This window comes from Arachis duranensis, chromosome 9, assembly GCF_000817695.3.
Source record: "Arachis duranensis cultivar V14167 chromosome 9, aradu.V14167.gnm2.J7QH, whole genome shotgun sequence".
Taxonomy (NCBI): Eukaryota; Viridiplantae; Streptophyta; class Magnoliopsida; order Fabales; family Fabaceae; genus Arachis; species Arachis duranensis.
In genome coordinates this window covers 88472348-88489211 of record NC_029780.3, presented here as the reverse complement: position 1 = coordinate 88489211, position 16864 = coordinate 88472348, and positions in this window count along the sequence as shown.

The following is a 16864-nucleotide window of genomic DNA, read 5'->3' as shown; positions in this document are numbered from 1 at the left end:
GTTCATAGGTGAGAATGATGATGAGTGTCACGGATCATCACATTCATCAAGTTGAAGAACAAGTGATATCTTAGAACAAGAACAAGCGGAATTGAATAGAAGAACAATAGTAATTGCATTAATACTCGAGGTACAGCAGAGCTCCACACCTTAATCTATGGTGTGTAGAAACTCCACCGTTGAAAATACATAAGAACAAGAGTGATCATTGGCTTCGGTCCCAGAGAAGGAACCAGAAGAACCAAGATCTGATCTAAGAACTAGATGTCCAAAGATGAAAATACAATAGTAAAAGGTCCTACTTATAGAAAACTAGTAGCCTAGGGTGTACAGAGATGAGTAAATGATATAAAAATCCACTTCCGAGCCCACTTGGTGTGTGCTTGGACTGAGCAATGAAGCATTTTCGTGTAGAGACTCCTCTTGGAGTTAAACGCCAGCTTTGGTGCCAGTTTGGGCGTTTAACTCCCATTCTTGTGCCAGTTCCGGCGTTTAACGCTGGAATTCCTGAGGATGACTTTGAACGCCGGTTTGGGCCATCAAATCTTGGGCAAAGTATGGACTATTATATATTGCTGGAAAGCCCAGGATGTCTACTTTCCAACGCCGTTAAGAGCGCGCCAATTGGGCTTCTGTAGCTCCAGAAAATCCACTTCGAGTGCAGGGAGGTCAGAATCCAACAGCATCTGCAGTCCTTTTTAGTCTCTGAATCAGATTTTTGTTCAGGTCCCTCAATTTCAGCCAGAAAATACCTGAAATCACAGAAAAACACACAAACTCATAGTAAAGTCCAGAAAAGTGAATTTTAACTAAAAACTAATAAATATATACTAAAAACTAACTAGATCATACTAAAAACATACTAAAAACAATGCCAAAAAGCGTACACATTATCCGCTCATCACGCTCCATCTGATCAAGTTGTTGGAATAGGCGGTGCAAGAGGCGTTATACGGGCTCTAAGGCAGGTGGAGGTGCAGTGGTGGCAGCAGGGGCAGCTGTGGATGAAGAGGGTCCAGCAGACGGTGGGGCTGTCTCATCAGTAGCAGTAAAGGGTGGTGGTCTGTAGCCCAAAGCGAGGAAGTTTCTGCTGTGAGGATTGATCTTTCTGCAGTTCGCCGCTGGTGGTCTCTCATCGGGATCCTCCCATGGCACGTCAGCCTGACGGCCTAGCTGTGTAATCAGATAAGGAAAAGGGAGGGTGCCTCGAACGTGGACCCTGGACATATAATGCCGGATAAAGCGTGGTAGATAAAGGTCCTTACCCTCCATCACACACCATAGGAGGGTGATCATGGCAGCTAGAATCTCCGTCTCATGAGTACTCGGCATCACATAGTTGCTCAAGATCTGATGCCATAACCGAGCCTCATCATTTAAGTACACCCTCTTGATCCCTCTGGGCATGGTGGTATCCTGACCCATCTCCCAAGGAATAGTCGGGTCGAGAGCTATCCGGGCCTTCAAAGCATCCCAATCAAACCGCATCAGGCGCATATCCTCCTCAGCCTTTTTATAACCATCAGGCTGATCGGACTTGGCCGGGAGCTGGAGAATGTTCTCTATGGCCTCCTCATTGACCAGAATCTGTTTCCCTCTCAGGTTCACTGCATCTAGGGTAGTAAGGTAGTAGGTGTAGTAGAATTCCTGAATCCAAGATGCATTGACCTCTATCAGTGCTCTCTCCAAAAAGAAGCAGCCTCTTTGCTTGATTTGCTCAGTGGTGTACTGCCGGAGTGCTTCTGGAATCTTCAAAGTTCTCTCCAGGTATAGGTTCCTGGAGTTTGCAAATGCCGGATACTTCAGCTCACAGTACCGATTTGCAAATTTTATTGGACCATTTGCAGGGAGCAGCTGGTCAGGCTTTTCCTGAGGTGTAAAGTTCTTCTCCCGCCATGAGGAATCATGCATTAAGTCAATGATGGACTGGGAGGACTCTCCTCTTTTGCGCTTGCCAGTAGCCTTGCCTTTCCCTTTCCTCTGTGAGGCGGACATCCTGAAAACAGAAAACCAGGATATGGATAAAAATAGGAAAGCAAATAGGCAAGTAATCAAAGAAAACTTAAAGTGGCAAAGGAGAATTAGAATGAGGTAAATGAGTTAAATAAATGTGCATTAAGGATTGTTAGCAGTTTAAAAAATTTGAAAGGAATAATTTACAATCCAAAATGTATCAGAATTCAAGTTAAATAGAAAAATTGCCATTATGCCATGTTTAGAAAGTTAGAGGAAAGTGAAAAGTCAGAAAAGAGATTTTAAAAAGTTAGTATGGTTAGAATTCGAAAAAGAAGTTAGTAAATTAAAATTAGTGAGTTATTAAAATGTGGGTTAAAGTAAGTGGCATAAAGAAAATATTCCACGTAACAAGGATTCACAGGTAAGAATAGAAGTAACTCATAACCAAACAAGGAAAACAATTGGATGCTGATTCAAAGAGATATAAAGAAGAATTGGAATCAGAGCATCACAGATGCAGTTTATAAACCAGGAAATCAAAGAGGGTAAGAAAGCCTGCCATGGTATTCATGAAATGGTTTGGTGAAAGCAGAGGACAACAGAGTTTAAATTGCCAAACCAAAACATGAACATTTTACAAAAATTTGGGCAGCATTCCGGCTAAAAATGGATTATCCTGGAAAATAAATAGCAATCAAAGCAGTTCATATGAATTAGAAAGTCAAGCTCCAGTTACATAAAAAGAATATAAACATGAAAAGTCAATGTAAAGAGCAGCAATATACAAGAAATACAGCATATGAACAAGATTACAACAACAGCAGATTTGCAAATATGATAAAATAGAAGCAAGAACAGTGCAAATAAACAGACCTAGATCCACTAACCACAACCTAATCTACCTAACATCCTAAAATCCACTACAACATGCATATCTAGCTATCCTAAACATGAACATAAACGAAAAAAAATAAGAAAAACTACGAACGGAAAAAGGGATCGCGTGTTGCAGAACCTGGAAAGGCGAAAGAAGTAGAACGGGGCAGAAAAATGGCTGGGTGGTGAGGGCGGAGTAGGGGTTGGGGTTGGGGTTGGGGGTGGGGCGCGAGGATAGGGTTTCGCGTGCCCTGGGGGGTTATATTTTGAAATCCATGCGGCCGCGTGGGGCATGCGGTCGCGTGGTGGGGGTGAAAATGGGGGTGACACGATCGCGTGGGTCACACGATCGCATGAGAGGGTAGGAGAGGGGATGGCGCGATCGTGTGGGTCGCGCGATCGCGTCGCTGGAATTTGTGCTAAACGCATGACTCCAGCATCGTTTCAGCGCAACTCTCTGTCTCCTTCTGGGGTGATGTGCAATCCATGCGACGCGATCGTGTTGCTCACGCGGTCGCGTGGGATTGGTATTGTGCAAGTGACGCGATCGGATGGGGCATGCGATCGCGTGGGCCAATTTGTGCAAAACGCACAAGGGCCGCACGATTCCAGCCCAACTTTCTGGGTGTTGGATCTTTACGCTGATGTCTAGGTCACGCAGCCGCGTGGGTGACACGGTCGCGCGGGTTGTGTTTTCGCAATATGACGTGATCGCATGGGGCATGTGGTCGCGTCGTGCACCCCTTTTGTGTTTTTTTTATTATGCATGAAAAATGCAAAATGCAGTGATTAATATGAATGCCATGCATGATGCCAGGTTCAATAAAAATAAAATAAAAAGGAAATAAAAATAAAAACAAATAATATGAAATAAACTGAAAAAGAAGCAACCATACCATGGTGGGTTGTCTCCTACCTAGCACTTTTAGTTAAAGTCCTTAAGTTGGACAGTGGAGGAGCTTCCTATTATGGTGGCTTATGTTTAAACTCGTCCAAAAATCTCCACCAGTGCTTGGAATGCCAATAGCCTCCGGGGTCCCAAACTAGGCATGTAAAGCTTCTGAGTAGCTTCAAACAGATTGTTAGGCTCCCGGGGTGACTAATGTCAGAATAAACTCCAGGATTCCAAGCCTTGCTTTTAAATCCGCCTCCGTCTTGATCTATATGTTTCCATCCGGGCGGTTTAAAAAGTAGAATCTCACCATGGTGACCAAACGTTCTCCGTGATCCATGCAATTGAGCATGATACCAATCCGTATACTTTGAGGTGAAGCGTGGAACCTTATTGACCCTTGTGCACCAACTCTGAGTACGAGCCATTTCCCTCTTACTCTTAAAGCCGCAAAGAGCTCTAAGCTGGCCATCTATTTCAAGCAAACCATATTCAAGTGAATAAGTAAAGTTATAGGTTAAGGATTGTACCCACTTGAAGCTTGTATTAGGTGGTAATGGCCTTGGGATGGGTGTTTCCGGTGGTTCTGTAAGTTCTACTCCCTTATGCTCTTCTGTGAATTCCTCCACTTCATTGCAAGAGTCTTCAAATGTATCTGTGTCCTGGTCAAAGTCTCCTATGTCTTCCTCATCACTTGAGTCATAGATTGGAGGTTGAGAGAAATCTACCTCCGCATCATCTTCGCATTCACTTGGGGAAGATTCTTCGATCTCAGAGAATTCACTTGCGGATGCAAGTTCATTACTAAGAGAGCTAGACTTGTGACTATCATCATCAAGGGAATTCGCTTCTTGGATTATTCCGTTTGATTCTTCATAAGCGACTTGCCTTGGGGGTTGTGTACTATCCTCCTTAGCATCAACTGTAACGTCCCTAACGGAGTTATCCTCAGCTCTGGATTCCCATAGAGGTTCAGCATCTCCTAGATCTTCAACCAACTCTTTTTCTTGAACAATGACAGCTTCTTCTACTTGTTCTAGTACAAATTCATTTCCTGTCTTGTCCACTGGAGGTTCTAGTATCTCTTTCATGCTTTGCTCTTTATTAGACTGTCCACATGGGGTTGTGGCTGATCCTTGTATATTTGAGCACCTAGAAACCCATTGAATTACTGCTTGCTCCAGTTGTCGAATGGTGGTTTGAAGATTATCTACTGTTTCCTTTAGGCGAACCTCTGCTTCTCGGGTTGCCGAACTTAGACATGATACATAATACAGTGGTGGTGGTTGGGAGTGATTGGATTGGTAGTGGGGTAAGGAAGGATCATATGGTGGCGAATGGTGAAAAGAAGCTTGTGAGTGTGGTGGTTCGAGGTTATGTTGAAAGGGTGGCCTATATGCACGGGGTGGGGCTTGTTGGTAGTTACAAGGTTGTCCACCGTATCTTCCAGCTGGGTATGCATTGTAGAATGGTCTTTGTCCAGGATATCTCGGAGGGTGTTGTTGCCTAAAGGGTTGATTAGATCCTCTTGGCTCCATCCATCCTTGATTGGTCTGACCTTGATGCATATTCCTGTTGTAACTTCTATTTCCTTCAACAAAGTTAGAACCAAACTCAAATCGAGAGGGGTGAGAGTTCATGATAGCAAATAAAATTAAAAAGGAAAATTAAAAATAAATAAACAAACAAAAGAAAAATATTTACAATAACCAATAATAAGGCACACGTTAGCAGTTCCCCGGCAACGGCGCCATTTTGATGAGAGAACTTTTGTGTGGTCTAGAAATTTGCGGATAAATCCTCGTTGCAAGTATAGTTTCTAAACCTTTAAAAGTTCTTTCATACAAACGTTTTGGGTGTCACAAGTAACAAACCCCTTTAAAAATTGTTAACCGAGTATTCAAACCTCGTGTCGTCTTCTCAAGGAACTACAAGGAGGTATGTTCTTATTATTGGCTATGGAGATTGTGAATTCGGGGTTTCAAGAATGAGGAATAAGTAATATAAATGGCAAGTAAAATAAATGGCAATTAAAATAAGTAAATACTGTAAAGCAACTTTTGGCAAGGTGAGAGAAATTAGAAGTCCAACTTAGTTATCCCTCTCAACAATAATGAAAGTTGTATCTTAATTCCACTTAGTTAACCTTTGAAGCAAAGGTAAGTCAAGGGACTAATTAGTTTGACCTTCGAATCCTAATTATTTCCTAAGAAAAAGTTGGGATTATTGAAGTTCAGTTCAATTAGCAAGATAACGATTATCACTTACGCTGAGTTTGATAACTGTTGAGTTACTGATTTCTTAACCAAGACCAAAAGGGGGAAAAAGTAAATTGCTGGGATAAAATATCTTCAGATCGGAAGCAATGGTAACATAAATAAAAGCAAGCAATCATAAACTGAAAATACCACAATTATCATCAATTCAAACAATAATCTGTGACATGGAATAATTCATAAATTAAATTATAAAAGTAAATAATTAACTCAAATGCTGGAATAAATAAATAAAGTGAAAGGGAAGCTTAAAAACAAAGGAACATAAAAACCTGGATCGAGAGTCACTCTTACAAGCTAAGAGAAGTCCTAAATCCTAATCCGAAGAGAGAGAGGAGAGAACCTCTCTCAAAACTAAATCTAAATCATGGGAAGTAACAAAAATGCGAGCCCCCCTGAATGGATGATTCCCACACTTTATAACCTCTAGTCTATGCTGTCTGTACTTGGATCTGGGCCAAAAAGGGCTTCAGAAATCGCTGGGGCCATATTCTGTAAATTCTGATTCGTGGCCTCTGTCACGCGTCCGCGTGGGTCACGCGGTCGCGTCATTCGGAGCTTTTCCTTGCCACGCGGTCGCGTCAGTCACGCATCTGCATGGTATGCGTTCGGCTTAAGGCACGCGATCGCGTCAGTCATGCGGTCGCGTTGCTGCTTCTTTGCTTCTGGCACGCGATCGTGTCATCCATGCGATCGCGTCGGTGCCAGTTTCTTCAAAACTCCGTTTCGCACTTTCCTTCCATTTTTGTATGTTTCCTTTTCCATCCTTTAAGTCATTCTGCCTTAGAAAATCTGAAACTACTCAACACACTAATCACGGCATCGAATGGAAATAAAGGTAATTAAAATAATTAATTTTAAAGCTTAGAAAACATATTTTTCACATACATCACATAATAAGGAAGGGAAAGTAAAACCATGCAATTAATATGAATAAGTGGGTGAAGGATTGAATAAATCACTCACACTAAGCACAAAATAACTCATGAAATATGGGTTTAGCACAAGTCATCTTAGGCTAGTTTCACAAGCCTTTTTCATTTGTTTTTACTTGGTTTTCATGCATTCTTAGGCAATAAGTAAGTGTTTGGATGAGAAATTCATGGTTGTCTTTATTCAATCAAACATTGTTAATTTTATGCATTTTCATGAGACTTATGCAAGAATTAATTAGTATTATGAAAGATGCAAAATCTTGTGATTATGCCAAGGCTTTGATGAGTTTGTTTGGTTGATGATAGGTGAAAGGAAGCATGAAGGAAGGTTGAAGAAGGAGCCTGGAGAAATTGAAGAAGAATTAATATTGGAAGGAGGGGCAGAGCAAGTCTCTGTATAAGTGCTGATGCTCACGTTGGAGGGAGCGTTGGACATCCAACGCTACCCCCAACGTTGTGATAAAAATTTCAATTCTAGGGCCAAATGGGTTTTAAGCGATAACGCGTACGCGTGAAAAAGCAGAATTTCTTCATCCGCGCGCATGCGTACGTCACGCGCACGCGTGGAATGGCAAAATTGACCATCCACACGGACACGTGGGTGACGCGTACGCGTCAAAAATGAATGTTGGGGGTCCAACGTTGTGTCAAATGTGGCCCTCCAACGTCTGCGACGAGGAGCCCAGAATTTGGAGTTGAGAATTTTAAATCGACGCGTAAACGTGGACTGAAAAAATGGCAATGCGCGCGGCAGCGTGAGGCACGCGCACGCGTGGATAAGCTTTTCTGGCCATTTTGTGCGGACGCGCAGAGTACGCGCACGCGTGGATATGCGAACGTTGGCACTCCAACGTTGAGTCAAACATGAATGACAGCAACCAGAATCCATTTTTCACAATGATGTTTGACTCAACGTTTGGCCGAAAACGTTGACGCCAACTTCAACACCAGAAAGGCATTATTGGCACACTCTTCTCCTCAATTTCATTAGGCATCAATCCAATCAAACCTTGCTTCAATTAAGGTCAAGGCCCATATCCAAGTACATTGAAGATCCAAGAAGAAGCCTATAAATAGAAGAATGTTTGAAGATGAGAAGAAGTATGGCTCTACTAGAGCATTAGGAGTAGGGTAGAATAGAAAGTCCTCTTTGAAACACTTTTAATTTTTCTGCATTGTTACATGTATTGAATTTAATTTTACAGTTTCATTTCCATTGAGCTTGATTTACTCTTTCTGCAATTCTGAGCAATTCTTTTCTGCAATTTCACTTTCACATTGAGCTTGATTTACTTTCCTGCACCTTTACATTTTATGCAATTGTTCTGATTGATTGATCTATTGCCTCTTTTACTTTCCAGCACCCAGCCCCCTTTTATATTTGATGCAATTTACTTTTTTTGCTCTTTAAGTTTTTTCCAATTTAAGCTTCTGTCCACTTTACTTTCTGCAATTTAAAATTCCATGCAATTTCCTTTCTGTTGGTTACACTTCACACAATTCACTCAATGTTAGCTTGACTAAACTAATTACCCACTAAAATTGCTTGATCCATCAATCCCTGTGGAATCGACCTCACTCTAAGTGAGTTTTACTACTTGATGCGACCCGGTATACTTGCCGGTGAGTTTGGTGTTGGAAATCCGTTTCCAACACATCAAGTTTTTGGCGCCGTTGCTGGGGATTGATTTAGATCAACAATGATTAAGTGGGTGAGAAGTCTAGATTAAGAATTTTCTTTATTTTTTTCTCTGTTTTAACTTGATACCAAGGTATTTGTGTTTTTGCCTCACTAAGAAATTCTCATCTCTGATATGAGTAATTTCAGTTTTCATTGGTGTTGTGTTTTATAAAACTCAAATGGAGTTCAATTCATCTTATAATCAAATAAATTTTATGGGATATTAACCACCATCACCAATCTCTAATGGTGGCTGGGAATATCACCAAGAAAATACAAATTCTGAGCACTCCAATCCATGGAGATTTGCTTCAGAGACACAAGATGAGCAAGAGAATCATATGGGATATTTTCCTCCACCACAAGATGATTCAAGTTATTCTAATGGTGGCTGGGAATATCACCAAGAAACTACAGATTTTGAGCAATCCAATCGGTGGGGATATGCTAATCAATATAATTCCATGGAATACTACCCAACACCACAAAATAATTCATGTTATTATGCTAATGGTGGATGGGAGTATCAACAAGGAATAAACAAGTATGAACACCTTCCAAAGCCACAAAATGATTTATACTGCTATAATAACCACTCAGATTGTGGCTGGGAGGGTTAAAATCAAAGAGATCTTGATGATCCATACTTTGTTCATCAAGAGACATCATCACTGGAGTGTGGTTTTGAAAAATTCATGCAAAAGTGTTCTCCAATACCATAAAATGAACCATACCATGATGAATTCTAGAATGATTCACATTGTGGATGGGTGGATCAAAACTAGAAAGCATTTGACAGTTCATACTCCACTTATCAAGAGCCATTATCACTTGAGCAAACCTTCAATTCACTTATGCAAAATTGTCCAACCTCACCTCCCATTTCTTCACTTGAAAATTCTTCATCAAACTAACTATCCCTCAACACAAAATTTTTTCCAAAACTCACAGTCCACACAAACTTTCATGAACCAAAGCCTCTCCAAGCTTGAGATCATGTTTGAAAAATATGAGAAGGAGGCACATATATCTTGGAATGAGCAAGAGAATTCATTCAAAAATATAGAAGTGCTGGTAAATCAAATGATAAGTGCAAGAGAGGAGGTGAAAGAGCAAAATGAAGAGGCTCCTGAACTAACTGAGGATCCCTTCCAAAAATCCAGAGAATTGTTGAAAAGACAAGAATAACTCATGGAGGAACAACAACAATCCTGGAGAGAATAAGAAATCCTTCTTCAGAAGATGGATGAGCATTTGGAGAACATAGGAAAAAACTCAGAACCACTAAGCAAGGAAAAGGAAGACCAATTGATGGATATGAAGGAGAAATTGGAAGAGTAAGATGCAGAGGCTACTGTATCAAGTGAACTTTCAATGAAGAATGAGGTAGTTGAAATTGAAACTGCACTTGAGATAACAAAAGACCATGAGGACTCACTTCCAAAGGACTTAATGGAAAATCATGAAGAAGAAATAGAAGAAGACAATCAAGGAAGTCCACACTCAATTAAGGAAAAAAGTTGCAGAGAAGAAGGACTCATGGAACCACCAGTTCAAAAGGCTCTTGATGAAGACAAAACTCCAGTAATAACACAACAACCAAGAGTTGGATTCAAAGAAGTGAAGGCAACTAACAAGAGCACCACTCCTATCCCTGATCCAGCAAGTAAGATCAATCAAGCCATTTACAAAAGAAAGCTTGCTGAGGAGAGGCCAAGACAAGGGACAGTAGTTGAATCTTCTCCCCCCTTGAGGTCATTCCTCTTAACAAACTGGAAGAAGAGGAAGAAAGTCATCAGCTACAGGTCAGTAGTGTTACTTTCTTAGTTATTTCAATAAAGAAGTTAAGTAAATTTCTCTGTATTGCAAAGAGCTAAATTTGGTGTTGCACACCAAAATAATTAAAGGGTGAATGTTGGATGCTATGTTTGGTGTTCCACCAAAAATTTCATTAAAAACACATTGCATCCTCAACATGACTAGTATCAGCTCCAAACAATCAGAGAAACTACTTAACAATTGTCATGTTTCTAATTTTTAGTTTGTTTTCTAGTTCATAGTTTGTTTTCTAGTTCATAGTTTATTTTCTTAATAAAAGTACTTGATGTTTCATGCATGTATTTATTCTGCTGTATATAGAAGTAGGCAAGGAACTAAGTTTGGTGTCTCCACACCAACTTAGATTCAGAGAATCACAAGCATATATGCATGCTAACTGTCTCTCAAGTGCTTGGGGAACAAGCAAATTTCAATATCTTTTGTAGGAAGTCATTCAATCTCTTGGAGGAAAAGGTACATCATCATGGACAAAGGAAGGACATAGAACCCAACAATGATGATGATACAGAGGAAACAAATGGACTCCAAGAGGTTGTACTGTTCTCTGACTGACTTTGGCTCAAATATGCTAATTGAAAGTGCAAATGTTCCCTGTTGAGTAGTTTTTTTAGATTTATTTATTGTCTGCAAGTTTGTTTGTTTTCATGTTGTTTTGGCTTGTTAGTTTAAGTGCTTGATTCACTTTCATCCTACTTAAATTATATTCTTTGTTCCTCATGCTTGAATAAAAGAAAAATTATTGTGAAATATAGAAAGAGTAAAAGTCTAATATGATATGAGACAAAATAAAGTTATGTGGTGGTATGTGCTAGTTCATTAGTTGATTTATAAACAAGGTTGAATGTTAGCATGACTTTGTGATATAGATTTGAGTTACATTTCATGAGACTTGACATATGAAAAAGGTCCAAAATAAAAGAAAGAAAATGCAAGAAAAAGAAGCAAAAAGAAATAAACAAGGCTGGGAACCAATGGCTTGAGACTTGGATATATGCCTGTGATGCCTTTGTACAAAGATAAGCTTGGATAACTAAGTTCTAAGGGGTGCTTCATCACCCGGCAACTTGGGTTAACTAACCCGGGATTGCCAACCGAAAATCCACCATCAAGAGCTACTTTGAGACAAAGTATTTAGTGACCCAAAGAGGTGCTGGGCATCAATTTCCAAAGAACAAAACAAAGCTAAATGCCTGTGATGTATGTGTGCTAAGGAGAGGCTTGAGCAAGTAAGCCTATAGGGGTGTCTCAACACCTAGCATCTTGAACCAACTGGGGCGGGAATACGGGCCGAAAGCTTATTCTAAAAAGCTGCTTTACCACATAGCATTAAGCCTCAGCCAAGAAAGAGAACAAGAAAAGAACTAAGGACCAAGTAATAACAAGTCTCATTTTTTTTTGTGTAATTCAAGTAAGGATCCAAAGGAATGTTGATGACTCAGCCACAGAATAAAAATCCCTAAGATACCACGCATGAAAACACCATTTACCAGTATTTAATGTCTTCCAATAAAAGGCTTATATACTTCTCTGCTTCTAGTAAATTTCCTTATGTTTTACTACTTGCTTGGGGACAAGCAAGATTTAAGTTTGGTATTGTGATGACAAGTTATCTTAGGCTAGTTTCACAAGCCTTTTTCATTTGTTTTTACTTGGTTTTCATGCATTCTTAGGCAATAAATAAGTGTTTGGATGAGAAATTCATGGTTGTCTTGATTCAATCAAACATTGTTAATTTTATGCATTTTCATGAGATTTATGCAAGAATTGATTAGTATTATGAAAGATGAAAAATCTTGTGATTATGCCAAGGCTTTGATGAGTTTGTTTGGTTGATGATAGGTGAAAGGAAGCATGAAGGAAGGTTGAAGAAGGAGCCTGGAGAAATTGAAGAAGAAGCAATGTTGGAAGGAGGGGCAGAGCAAGTCTCTGCATAAGTGCTGATGCTCACGTTGGAGGGAGCGTTGGACATCCAACGCTACCCCCAACGTTGTCATAAAAATTTCAATTCTAGGGCCAAATGGGTTTTAAGTGACACGTACGTGTCTACGCGTGAAAAAGCAGAATTTCTTCATCCGCGCGCACGCGTGCAATGGCAAAATTGAACATCAACGCGGACGTGTGGGTCACGTGTACGCATCAAAATTGAACGTTGGGGGTCTAACGTTGTGTCAAACATGGCCCTCCAACTTCCACAATGAGGAGCCCAGAATTTGGAGTTGAGAATTTTAAATTGACGCGTACGCGTCAACGCGTCATTGGAAAAATGGCAATGCGCGCGGCAGCGTGCAGCACGCACCCGCGTGGATAAGCTTTTCTGGCCATTTTGTGCGGACGCGCTGAGCACGTGCACGCGTGGATATACGAACGTTGGCACTCCAACGTTGAGTCAAACATGAATGACAGCAACCAGAATCCATTTTTCACAATGACGTTTGACTCAACGTTTGGCCGAAAACGTTGACCCCAACTTCAACGCCAGAAAGGCATAATTGGCACACTCTTCTCCTCAATTTCATTAGGCATCAATCCAATCAAAGCTTGCTTCAATTAAGGCCAAGGCCTATATCCAAGTACACTGAAGATCCAAGAAGAAGCCTATAAATAGAAGAATGTTTGAAGATGAGAAGAAGGTTGGCTCTGCTAGAGCATTAGGAGTAGGGTAGAATAGAAAGACCTCTTTGAAACACTTTTAATTTTTCTGCATTGTTACTTGTATTGAATTCAATTTCACAGTTTCATTTCCATTGAGCTTGATTTACTCTTCCTGCAATTCTGAGCAATTCTTTTCTGCAATTTCACTTTCACATTGAGCTTGATTTACTTTCCTGCACCTTTACATTTTATGCAATTGTTTGATTGATTGATCTAGTGCCTCTTTTACTTTCCAGTACCCAGCCCCCTTTTACATTTGATGCAATTTACTTTTCTTGCTCTTTAAGTTTTTGCCAATTTAAGCTTCTGTCCACTTTACTTTCTGCAATTTAAAATTCCTTGCAATTTCCTTTCTATTGGTCATACTTCACACAATTCACTCAATGTTAGCTTGACTAAACTAATCACCCACTAAAATTGCTTGATCCATCAATCCCTGTGGGATCGACCTCACTTTAAGTGAGTTTTACTACTTGATGCGACCTGGTATACTTGCCGGTGAGTTTGGTGTTGGAAATCCATTTCCAACACATCAAATATACTTAACTCTTTTATTGAATTAACTAAGAAAAGAAAACTACATCTAGTTGGGTTGCCTCCCAACAAGCGCTTCTTTATCGTCATTAGCTTGATGGTTGTCCATCTTTAGGGAGGATGATGATTATAGTGCCTTAATCCTTTCCCTCTCAGTGTGAGCTTTCTTCCATTCTCCTTCTTGATGATTTCCACATGTTCAAGTGAGAGGATTTTGTTCACTGTGTAATATCCAGAAAAGTGTGGAGATGTTTTCATTGGTTAGTAAGATAGCATCACTTTATCCCCTGGTGAGAAGCCTTCATTGGGGATTTTCTTGTTTCTCCATCCTCTTGGCACTTTCTTCTTGGGACTCTTTTCTTTTTCAGGAGGTAGTTCAAGTTTTGGGGCCTCAATTTTTGGAAGGTCCTTGCTGAGAATCTCAAATACAGACTTTGGTTGTAGCTTCTCCTCTATTCTTTGAGCTTGTTACAACACTTTCACCTTTTTCCTTTCTTCCCAGCATGAGCTTAGGTGCATTGGAAGTGTCTCATCATGTGCCTCTTTCAAGTTTGGATCTATGGAATCAATCTTCATACACTCTTCCTCATAGGTGAAATCTTGCAAATTCTTGAAGACATGGAACACTATATGATCTTCATGCACCCTTAGCATCAATTCTCCTTTTTCAACATCTATCAATGCCCTAGCAGTAGCTAAAAAAGGTCTCCCTAGGATAATAGGAGTGTTGTCATCTTCCTCTATGTCTAGGATGACGAAATCAGCTGGGAGAAAAAATTTGTCCACCTTTTCTAATACATTCTCCACAACTCCAAGTGCTTGTTGAATGGATTTGTCCGCCATTTGAAGAGCTATTTTTGTGGGTTTCAATTCATGAATCTGAAGCGTCCTTATCAAAGATAGAGGCATCAGATTTATGCTTGCACCAAGGTCACAAAATGCTCTCTCAATCATCATGTTGCCTATGGTGCAGGGGATCTGAAAGCTCCCTGGGTCCTTCCTCTTTCTTGGCAGCCCTCTTTGGATGATGGCACTATACTCCCTGGTCATCACAACCGTTTGTCCCTCTTTCAAGGATTTTTTCTTTGTCAACAATTTCTTCATGAACTTAGCATATAAGGGCATTTGTTCAAGTGCTTCAATGAAAGGGATGTTGATGTGTAATGTCTTGAATATCTCCAAAAATTTGGAGTATTGCTTCTCTTTGTTCTCTTCCTTGAGCCTTTGAGGGTATGGGAGCATTCGTTGGTATGCTTTCATTGCCTCCTTTTTAGCTAACTTCTCACTTTGTGTGGAAGTTTCTTGCTGCTGCTTTTGCTCATTTGCCTCTCCTTTTAGGCCTTCTTTGTTGTGCTCTTCCTGAGTGATGGCTTCTGTCTCCACTTTCTTCCCACTTCTCAAGGTGATTGATTTATACTCTTCCCATTTTATGGCTTTTCCTATGTCCATTGGGTTGTCTTCAATGGTACTAGAGAATGCTCGCTTCTCACCTATCTCTGTGATATGTTTAGCCATTTGTCCCATTTGTCTTTCAAGATTCCTCATGGTGGCTTTATGTCCCTCTTGTCCTTTAAGCAAACTCTCTTGTCCTTTTGCTAAACTTTGAGTAGTCTGAGCAAGTGATTGTGTGTTTTGGGTAAGCGCTTGCAAGGCCGCTTCAAGACTTGAGATCATGGTTTCATGATGGTCAATGGGTGGTATGATAGGGTATGATTGTTGTGGCTGGAAGTTGTTTGGGGCATTGAGGTGGACATTTTGTGAGTTAAATGGTGGTGTGGAAAGGTTATTCTGGTGGGTTTGTAAATTATTGTGGGGTTGCTGATATATGTTTTGTGGTTTCTTGTATTGGTTAGTATTGTTAGATGAATGATTTTGGTTGTTTGTATTGCGGGAATGGTTGGAGTTGTTGTTCTTTTGCCAATGGTTTTGATTGTCACGCCATTTCAGGTTAGAGTAGTTCCTCCGAGATGAGTTGTATGTGTCACCATGGAAATCATTTTGAGAGGAATTTGAGGTGTTATGCATATATTGAACTTGTTCTGGCTACTGCTCAATGTTACCTGCTTCGCTTTGACTAAATTCAATTGAAGGTTGACTTGTTGTGCTCACTGAGGCTAATTGGAGGCCATCTGTTCTGGATTTGTTGGTGCATCAACTTGTTCTGTGCCAAGATAGTGTCCACTCCTTCTAGTTCCAACACACCCTTCTTTTAAACCGGTTGGCATTGCCTCTAATGAGTATAGAAGTATTGGTTGTTAGCCACAGTGTCTATAAGATTTTGGGCTTCCTCAGCTATTTTCATCAATTGTAGTGAACCTCATGCAGAGTGATCTAAGGACTCTTGAGCTTTTAGAGTCAAACCCTCATAGAAATTTTGAAGTCTATCCCATTCACTCAACATCTCAGGTGGATATTTCCTAATCAGAGCTTTGTATCTTTCCCATGCCTCATATAATGATTCTCCATTTATTTGAGTGAATGTTTGCACTTCTATCTTCAATCTGATGATCCTCTGAAGTAGATAGAACTTAGATAAGAACTTGTTCACCAAATCATCCCAAGTGTTGATACTTTCTTTAGGGAATGTCTCTAGCCATTTAGATGCCTTGTCCCTCAAAGAAAATGGAAACAACAGCAACTTGTAAATATCTGGATGTACACCATTTGTCTTGACAGTTTCACATATTCTTAGGAAGACAGATAGATGTTGATTTGGATCTTTAAGGGGACCTCCTCCATAGGAACAATTGTTTTGCACCAAAGTGATAAGATGAGGCTTCAATTCAAAGTTATTTTCATGAACATTAGGAGTGAGTATACTTCTCTCACAGTTTCTTAGATTTGGGAAGGTGTAAGAAGCTAGAACTCTCCTTTGAGGTGGGCCATTATTGTTGGCAACTTCCTCAGGAGGATTATGCAAATTGCCCTCCATGACTTGGTCTTCTCCTTCTGAGTCCTCTTCACCAATTACCCCCTTTCCTCATGCTTCCCTTCTTAGTCTCCGGAGGGTTCTCTCAGGTTCAGGATCAAAATAAGTGGATACTTCTCTCCTTGCTTCTGACATACAACACACACAAACCAACAACATAAGTGATGCACTCTATTGCTAGAGTGAAGTTAAACTTAGTGAAACAAAATCTCAAATAGTTAGTGGGCTTAACAAAGAAAAAATGCCTAATTTAGACTACCATTCACTTAATCATTGTTAATCTTTTCTAATCTC